Consider the following 9,725-nt stretch of genomic DNA (forward strand, 5'->3'; position numbering starts at 1 on the left):
CAGATATTGTAGTATCAGATTAGAATACAAGAAAATCCAGCTAACATACACACAGTCTTATTAGAAACAAGGTATAATACTAGGTTATTTCAAATTTGTTCTTCTTTTAGTTTCCATTATACTGCTGTAGAAGTAGGTGTCTGTTATTCTATTATGTAAGTAGGAGGTAAGTCAACTCAAAGAGGTTTGTGGCTGTGTAATTTCCATGGAATTAAATGACGTATTGGAAGTTTAACTATTTTATTCCAGCTACCTCTTCTATATTTCACAGTTGTGTTTTGCTGGTGCCCAGGGAGATTTTTGTAGTTTCCTTATTGAACAGCTGTATAGCTGAAAGGAATAAAATTCATTCTCCAATAATGTAAGTCAGGAAACCTCGACTGCTGCTAACACTGAACAATTCACTCCAATCCATTCTTTGGAATTGTTTCTGCTTAAGTTAGCATAGCTTTGTGAAGGTTTAATAAGTGTGTGCTGATAAATTCATTTAGAAAAAGTTAACACCACATTAAAGACATGAAACTGAAATTACATCTAGTTTGTGAAAAGCATGAAAAGCCAGAACAGAATAAAGGTCATGGTATGGTACATATGTGAACGGTGAAGTCAACATTTCCTATTCAGATTTCTCAATGAAACATTAATTTGCAATACGAGCATCACATAGAGACAGGGTAGGGACAGGGTAGGGACAGGACCTCTGGAGTCAGCTTACCTAGGTATAAATATGAAGTCTGGAGTCGGCATCGTCTTCCTCCTCCTCTCCCTCCTCCTATCCCTCCTCCTTCCCCTCCTTTTCCCTTCCTCCTCCTCCTCTTCTTCCTCATCCTGATCTTCCCCCTTCTTCTTCTGTGCCAGAACTCAGGGACTTAAGTATGCCAGGCAAACACTCTACCACTAAGCAATATAAGCTATATTCCCAACCCCAAATCTGAATTTTATGACAAAGAACTGTGTGTCATTCATTCAACAAGCCGCTTAGATTTCCTGAGTCTTATTTTCCTAGTGTGTAAACTATAATAACAGTAGATCATCCTTGATGGAGTGTTGTAACTATTAAATGGGTTCATTCATGAAGAACATCTATAACAGTGCCTGGTACATGTTAGCATTCTTCATATATGCCAGCTTATTAGGCAAAGATGCTGAACATAAGGAAGCACGTTGCTTCTCTGCCTTCAGGGTCCTATGCCTTGATATTCTACCTTACTTTTTCTCCACCTGTAGACAGACTGGCCTCGTTTCAGTCACCTCCCTAAGTCAATGTTCTTTTGTAGAGCCTGGAGATGTCCTGTACTGTATTTAAGGGATGTTGGTAATTTGAAAATAAGAGGAAGGAAATGGACCTCAAAGACCCATCAGTCATAGTTTTAATACTTGGATATGGACAGACCCATCTGACTCACCCCCGTCACCTCCCAGGTCATCATTACTCTTACTTCTTTGTGTTTCTTTTGTTTCAGGACACCTAGGTGCTGAGGACATCACTTTGTCTTCTGCTTTCTAGTTGTATCTCCCTGAGATTTCAGCTCCTGCCATAGTCACCTCATCCAATGCACATGGCTACTTTTCTCTTGAAAGGGGCATGAGCGGAGAGGGAAATCTTTCAATTTTTGAAAGCCAAGCAGTAAATAAAGTAATTGAACTAAAGTAGCAAAGCAGGCAGTGACTTGGGACCACAGTTCGCATATAAATAGCTGATTTTCCCCGCTTGAAACTACAAACTTGAGGAGAAGGGGCTGATACTTGGTTGCATATCAGAACCCATTCATTGAGCCTTTCAAATCATGTAGCTTTGGGCCACTGAAAAGCTTACCTTCTCTCCCACTGGAGAAAACCAACGCTAAGGATCGGCACAGAGAAATGGTGGGGCTTGTGCTCATGAGCTTTAATAATAAACATTTTCCATGGTCATGAATTCTCAAAAAAGGGTGGCAAGACTGATAGTTTGTGATTGTTTTTAACACATTTACTGGTGTGCTGTCAGTTTTTGCTTGTATCAGAGACTATTTTGCAGAAAGAAAAAAATAATAGTACAGTAACTTAAGATGTATAATTATACCTTAAAATAGGTAACAAGTTTATTTGTTTTTCCTCCAGTAGTGAAAAAGTACACTTTGTTCTTTCTCATTCTTGAAAATTTGTGAAAAGATTCAGCGTGGGTTTAAATATAAGAAGCGCCCTAACTGCTCCCACATTCCTGTCATTATGCTTTATGAAACCGTTTCTTGAGGGACTTGGACTTGCTGATTCTTTATCAGTTTTATTTCTGTGTCATGTGGTGGGGCATTGTTTCTGTTATCATTGTTTATCTCCACATCACTATTGAAGGCAATACTGTATTTTTCCTTTGCTAGATCTTCTAGTCCCTCCTTTTATCCAAGATGACGAGCATCAAAGTTTAAGTATAGGTGACAGAGATCACTTTAAGAGGCATTTGCTGCTCTTTCCAGGCGCGTCTGGTGGGAAGCAGCACAGAAGAACAACGTGAGGAAGTTCAGAGAACATTTGTCTTTGGTGTTTTCATGCTGCTTTCTAGTTGATTTATCTCATTATTTAATGCCAAAATGTGAGTCCTGATAAAATAATAATGCAAAATGCTTACGATGCTTGCTTGGTTTTTATTGTATCAATTTGTATTGAAAATACATAAATTATTTAAAAAATAATAATGCAAAAATTAATTAGGTCTGATGAACACTGGGGAGTTTGTCTTGACAGGCCTTGAATAGCTGTGTTTTTGTTCTCCGGAGTGCAGAGCGTTGATTTAGAAGACGTGAAGACATGGAGAAAGACTAAAATATCATCTGTTGCCACTGGCCCCCAAGTGCTTTAATTTTCTCCAAGAGCCCCACAGAGGCTTTATGGATTGTCAGAAGGCACAGATTAATCAACTCACACTCACTGCAGGAAATTTACCAAGTGCTATTTTACCTGTATATCCAATCTAATGTGCCTAACTCTGAAGTTGGAACTTAATCCCACCTTGAAGCAACTAGTAATTGACTCTCTTCACAGCCAACCATGGGACTGAGCACAGGGTCACTAATGGAGGAATTAGAGGAAGGACTGAAGGAGCTGAAGGGGTTTGCAACCCCATAGGAAGAACAACAATATCAGCCAACCAGACCCCCCTCCAGAGCTCCCAGGGACTAAACCACCAAACAGTACACATGGAAGGACCTATGGCTCCAGCTGCATATGGAGCAGAGGATGGCCTTGTTAGACATCAGTTGGAGGAGAGGCCCTTGATCCTGTGAAGGCTCAATGCCCCAGTGTAGGGGAATGCCAGGGCAGGGAGGCAGGAGTGAGTGGGTCGTTGGGGAAACACCCTCATAGAAGCAAAGGGAGGGGGGATGAGACAGGGAGCTTCCAGGGTGGGGGGACCGGGAAAGGGGATAACATTTGAAATGTAAATAAAGAAAATATTCAATTTTTTAAAAAGAAAAGAAATATAAGAGAATAAATTCTAGCCAGAGTCTAAGTTCTGACATGCATTCTCCTATTGGTAGCAGAACCTATGCTAAGTATTTTACCAATGTTACATATGAGTTCTACTCTAATTCTTTTAAATGGTATTGCTCATTTAGATATGATCAACCAAAGTATGTGGACGTCAACAACCTTGTCAAGGCCTGAGTGGGTAAACTTGCTCACTACCAAGCCCAATGACCTAAGTTCAATCTCTAAGACCACATGGCGAGAGGAGAAACCTGACTCCTTCAAACTGTCCTCTGACCTCCACATGCATGTGGGGGCACCCATGGCCCTATAACCCTAAAAAATTGTCTATTTTTAAATGTGAAAAGCAAACCAAACCTTGTTCAAATGCAGTACAACGTTTGCTACTAGGATCAGAATTGAGGAACACTGATTCCAAGGTCATCTTAAATACTCCATGCAGCCTTAGTGTCCTTGACACTGGCTCCTAAAAATACTGCAGCAGGTAGCGCCCATGCTTACTACTTCCAACCAACTACTATATACTAAGATTTCTCAGTATGGAATCAAGAGCTATTAAAGGTATATAAGCTATCGCCTGTTGTTTCATATGCTTTGAAAAGGAACCAGAGAGGACATAATGATGTTGCTCCTTAAAAATGAAAAGCAAATAATTCAGAAGAGCCAGGCCTTGTGGCTCAGCCTGTAATTCCATCTACTCAAAAGGCTGAGGCAGAAGCATCATGAGTTCAAAACCATCCTTGACAGTTTAGTAAGACCTTGTCTCAAAACAAAAGTGAAAGGATACAGGTATAACTGAGTGGTAGAATACTTGCCCAGTGTATATGTATAAGACCCTAGATCCAATTCCTAGTGCTACAAGAAGAAAAAAAAAATGTTGTACCCAGGAAAGTATGGTAGTAGGTATATGACTTCAAATAAGATGAAAGGAAGTCTTAGACTGTGGAAAACAATGTAAGCTAGTAATTACCACTATTTATCTTGCTTCTGTAGGCTGCAAGCAAGGGATAATGGAATCATGAGTGAAGAGAGTTAGTTAGCTAAGTTTTTTGTTATTGTTGCAGTGAAGATCCAGCGGGGTAGACAAAATGTACAAGTTCCTTCACTGTTTCCCGAAGCACAGGAAAAGTCTTGCTCTGATGTGGACATTTTGTATTTGCATCTCTTTGTTGCAATGCTAACTACATAACTACATCTAGAATCAGGAGATGTATAAAAACATACTTCTCCTTTTGTGGATGTATTCTACAATTGGAGTCAGCTTACTTTCATATATGAAGACAAATCATCCACGTAAGATGTTTGAGACAAAGGTCAGGAAATAAATGCTGTAAACTCCATGATTATTCGACTAATGCCTAGAGCCAAATTTAGGCTGTGATCTTGACAAAAAATGTCTCTAAATTGAAGCCACAAAGCTGTGAATCTGGAGATACAAAAATGGCAGGAGTTGATAGAACAGAGGATCTGAGACAGAACCCTTGAAGTCTGCAAAGTTCCTAAGGTGAGTGATGATCACTACATACATGTTACATACATGTGAAGAAACTACCCTCCACCGAGTCAAGGACTATCTGACAGGATTAAAAAGAGCACTCTCAACTTGCATTGCACTAGAAAACACTAGCCCTGTCTGCTGGCCCTACTGGAAACTACTCTAATTTATGGGATGTTGAGCAGCTTACTCAGATGGGTTTGCCTTAGTAGTGAGAACAATTAGTAATTCATCTTTCACTAGAAAAGCTTTTACCAGCTAGAAAATTTAAAAAGAAAGACCTGAGAGAAGCAGATTGTATATGTATATCCCAGAGCAAAGCTCAAGACTATTTAATATGTATGGAAACACAAAATATCCAGGATTCAACTAAATAAAATTCATAACACCTGGCATCCAATCCAAGCATGTCAGGTATATGAAGAATGAGGAAATATGACCAGTACAGAGGAGGAAAAAAAGAAATCAGTGAATGGAAAGCAATGGAGAACTCACACAATGTTAGAACAGACAAAGCTATTGATAAGTTTTATCCTGGTATTTTATATGTTCAATGTAAAATAGGGCCAAGGATTATACTGCTTTGAAATTTAGAACATGAAACAGCAGTGTGTGAGCTTAGAAATATACTGGGTTGGATTAGTGGAAGATTAGACATAGCAAAAGAAAAGACTGGTCAGCCCACAGAAAATGTAATTTATTCTCCTGTAGTAATTGTTTCTGAGGCTAATTAGGCTTATCTTTGTCTTTTAACCTAGGCATTGTCCTGGAAGCTTTTAGCCTCCATACAATCTTATCTAGGCCTAGAGTATTTCCAGCCTCTGAGACTTACTGCTGAACATGTCACCCTTTCCAGTTCTCTCTGAATTCTGTTGGCTGGTTTGACTCAGCTGTTCTGGCTCAAACTTCTCTCCAAGATGACTGATTTATACTGACTTCTCTCACTTTATGACTTAACTGCTCTGTTTGACTCCATACTAACTTTGGCAATATGTTCTAATCTGGCTCCTCATTCTCTAGCTTCTCTCTCTCTCTCTCTCTCTCTCTCTCTCTCTCTCTCTCTCTCTCTCTCTCTCTCTCTCTCTCTCTCTCTTTCTCTCTCTCTCTCCCTTCCTCCCTCCCATCTCTATACAACTGTCCCAGTAAAACTGCCTCTTTCCTCTCTCTCTGTGTTGCTTTCTCTTATGTAGCCTCTTTCATCTCTGTTCTCATGAGAGTTGGGCATTTCCTATTCTGTCTGATTTGTCACTTTGTGTGGCTCTAAATTAAACACCCGTTTCAACCATGGGTGCTTCCTTCTACAAATTAACTTTACCTTCATTGTTTGGGATTAAAAGTGTATACCAATGGCATGTTTGCATTCCAGCCAGATCACACATACTTAGAAGGTCTTTGGACATGATTTGAGCAGCCATGGTGCTGAATTAAAATACCTCTACAGCCCATAATATGGAAGCTATAGAAGTAGAAATCTCAACAGAAAATTAATATTAAAATATAAATTATTATAAGGAGTCAGAAGAAAATTTTGGCAGCCAAATATATATGTGCAATTTTCCAAAATAAAAAAGGAATGGGCTAGACTTTAGAAGAAACTAAAGCTAGTTTTCTTTTTCAAGTGTAATGTAAACTATAAACTCACAAATTCAATAAATACCAAGCATAAGAAACAGGAAATAACGACACCAAAATACATCATAGTTGAGTTGCTCAAACAGGATAGGATTTTAATTTTTAATTTCTTCAAATCACCTATCTTGGGAGAGAGAAAGGGATTCTCTCTATATGGCATAGATAAAAATAACAGCTGTATTTATTTGCAAAAGAATACAAACAGGTCTGTGAATTGAATCTTGGGTATTCCAAACTTTTGGGCTAATATCCACTTATCAGTGAGTCCATACTGTGTTTGTCCCTTTGTGACTGATCACCTTACTCAGGATGATATTTTCAAGTTCCATCCTTTTGCCTGTGAATTTCATGACATAATTGTTCTGGCAAGGATGTGGAGAAAGAGGAACACTCCTCCACTCTGGTGGGATTGCAAGCTGGTACAACTACTCTGGAAATCAGTTTGGGAGTTCCTCAGAAAATTGGACATAGTACTACCTGAAGACCCAGCTATACCACTCCTGGGCATATACCCAGAAGATGCTCCAACATGTAATAAGGACACATGCTCCACTATGTTCATAGCAGCCTTATTTATAATAGCCAGAAGCTGGAAAGAACTCAGATGTCCCTCAATAGAGGGATGGATACAGAAAATGTGGTACATTTATACAATGGAGAACTACTCAACTATTAAAAACAATGAATTTATGAAATTGTTAGGCAAATGGATGGAACTAGAAAATATTATCCTGAGTGAAGTATTCCAATCACAAAAGAACACATGTGGTATGCACTCACTGATAAGTGGATATAGCCCAGGAGCTCACAATACCCAAGATACAATTCACAGACCACATAAAACTCAAGAAGGAAGACCAAAGTGTGGATAGTTCAATTCTTCTTAGAAGGGAGAACAAAATACCCATGGAAGGAGATATAGAGACAACATGTAGAGACTGAGAGAAAGGCCATCCAGAGACTGCTGCACCTGGGGATCTATCCCATATAGAGTCACCAAACCCAGACACTATTACGGATGCCAACAGTGCTTGCTGACAGGAGTCTGATATAGCTGTCTTCTGAGAGGCTCTGCCAGAGCCTGACAAATTCAGAGGTGGATGCTCTCAGCCAACCATTGGACTCAGCACAGGGTCCCCAGTGGAGGAGCTAGAAAAAGGATCCAAGGAGCTGAAGGGGTTTGCAGTCCTGTAGGAGAAACAATAGGAACCAACCAGTACCCTCAGAGCTCCCAGGGACTAAACCACCAACCAAAGAATACACATGGTGGGACTCATGGCTCCAGTCCCATATGTAGCAGAGGATGGCCTTGTTGGGCATTAATGGGAGGAGAGGCTTTTGGTCCTGGGAAGGTTTGATGTCCAAGTGTAAGTGAATGCAAGGGTGGGGAGGTAGGAGTGTGTGGGTGGGTGGGGAAACACCCTCATAGAAGCAGGAGGGGGGGATGGGATAGGGGTTTCCTGCAGGGGAAATTGGGAAAGGCGATAACATTTGAAATGGAATTAAATAAATTACCAAAGAAAACTAAAAAAGCCAATAGAACATGTGTGTGTGTGTGTGTGTGTGTGTGTGTGTGTGTGTGTGTTTATCCAACAAATGACAGAAATAAACTATCAAACAACCAAATGTTTGATAGATTTCACAATGAGTGAAAGAAAATTTCACAACATCAGAAACAATCTGGGTGTTATGAATCCACGTAGTAAACACATACTATTATATTTCACTTTTTTTTTTTTTACTTTTGAAAATTCCAACTCTGTTCATTTCAGCAGCACATACAGTAGAATTGAAACAATACAGGGAAGATCAGTATGTCTCCTGCACAAGGATGACATGCAAATTAATGAATTTTAATGAATTGTTTTATAGATTGGTATGTAGAGTGAATAGATAAATTAAAAGAAAAGAGAAAAAATTTAAAGAAAGAAATGTAATGCTGATTAACTGCATTACATAGGGTATGTTCAGTATGAGTACTCCTGGTCAAATCATTGATATTATTAAATATTAGATGACATTAGGAACTCTACATGTATTACTTTGGGGAATGAAAGACTGATAGAAAACAAATAGAATTAAGATTGTTTTAACCTTCTTTGCATATATGCATGGAATAATCTTAAAAATGAAAATGACAATATTAAGCAATGATTATCAAATCTGCCTGTTTGAAATTTATTAAGACCACTTACAAATATCTGAGCCCTAAAGTCTACTAAAAGATCCCAAATATTTGGAGATGGGGGAGGGGGTCTTTGAAGGTACTTAAAATAATTTCCCCTTATGATTTAAATTATTATCTGTACTAATAACTGCGTACAGTTGTAAGCCCATGAGTATTAGAATGGAAACAACTTTCCCTGCCATTTTGAAGTCAAATGGCCCTGGGTGAGATATCTGAAGGTAGTACCCTACTGGACTGACTGAGCACCAGCATTGTCTGGTACCCACCCCGGAGCACTACCTGCTTTATCTTGTACTCAGTGGTCACAGGGTGGCTGGGGGCAGGACAGAGCTATATTCAAGCATTGCATCAAGGATTCTAACGTGCAGCCAAAGTTCTGAACTCTTGTTCTAATATGAACCATCTCTTCTATAGCACAGCTGCAGTATTTCACAGGATTTTAGTGTGCTTTGAATTTTGTTAATGCTTTAATGGTGTGTGTGTGTGTGTGTGTGTGTGTGTGTGTGTGTGTTCACTCACACAGCTCCTTTTAAGGCAACCATTTCATAAAAGCTGCAATCATTGTTTTTCATGTTTTCTGAAACTCTTCAACTCCGGAAAAATTGAATCTATAAAAGAGAACTTTAAAATCAAGGTTTTGTCAAGCTGATAAAAGAAAAGATCAGATTCCTTCTATATTTTAAGAAGCCCAGACTCATGAAGGACTTTCTGATTAAATATCATCTTAAGATGAATAGGCCTAAGTTCCGGAGAGGGGGCAGCCAGGGTCTCAGAATTAATCTTATTTTTTTCTGAAGAACTTTCGAAAGCATTGGCTTGAGATATTACAGACATGAAGGCTGAGGATCTCAAATGGGTTGGTGCTGTCTCACTTTTATTCAGTAGCTTATTGAAATGGGATACTTGGTATGGAGGGAAAAACTGTCCCTCTTTAAAATGGCAAGCCTT

The 9,725-nt window shown here is 39.2% G+C and overlaps 1 non-coding gene across 1 annotated transcript; it reads left to right on the forward strand.

Moving 5' to 3' along the window:
- Window positions 1-8,350: 8,350 nt before the first annotated feature.
- On the forward strand, window positions 8,351-8,455 carry LOC116085456. Its single transcript, XR_004116564.1, has one exon. It is a non-coding gene; the product is annotated as a U6 spliceosomal RNA (small nuclear RNA).
- Window positions 8,456-9,725: the final 1,270 nt, after the last annotated feature.

This window comes from Mastomys coucha, unplaced genomic scaffold, assembly GCF_008632895.1.
Source record: "Mastomys coucha isolate ucsf_1 unplaced genomic scaffold, UCSF_Mcou_1 pScaffold9, whole genome shotgun sequence".
Classification (NCBI taxonomy): Eukaryota; Metazoa; Chordata; class Mammalia; order Rodentia; family Muridae; genus Mastomys; species Mastomys coucha.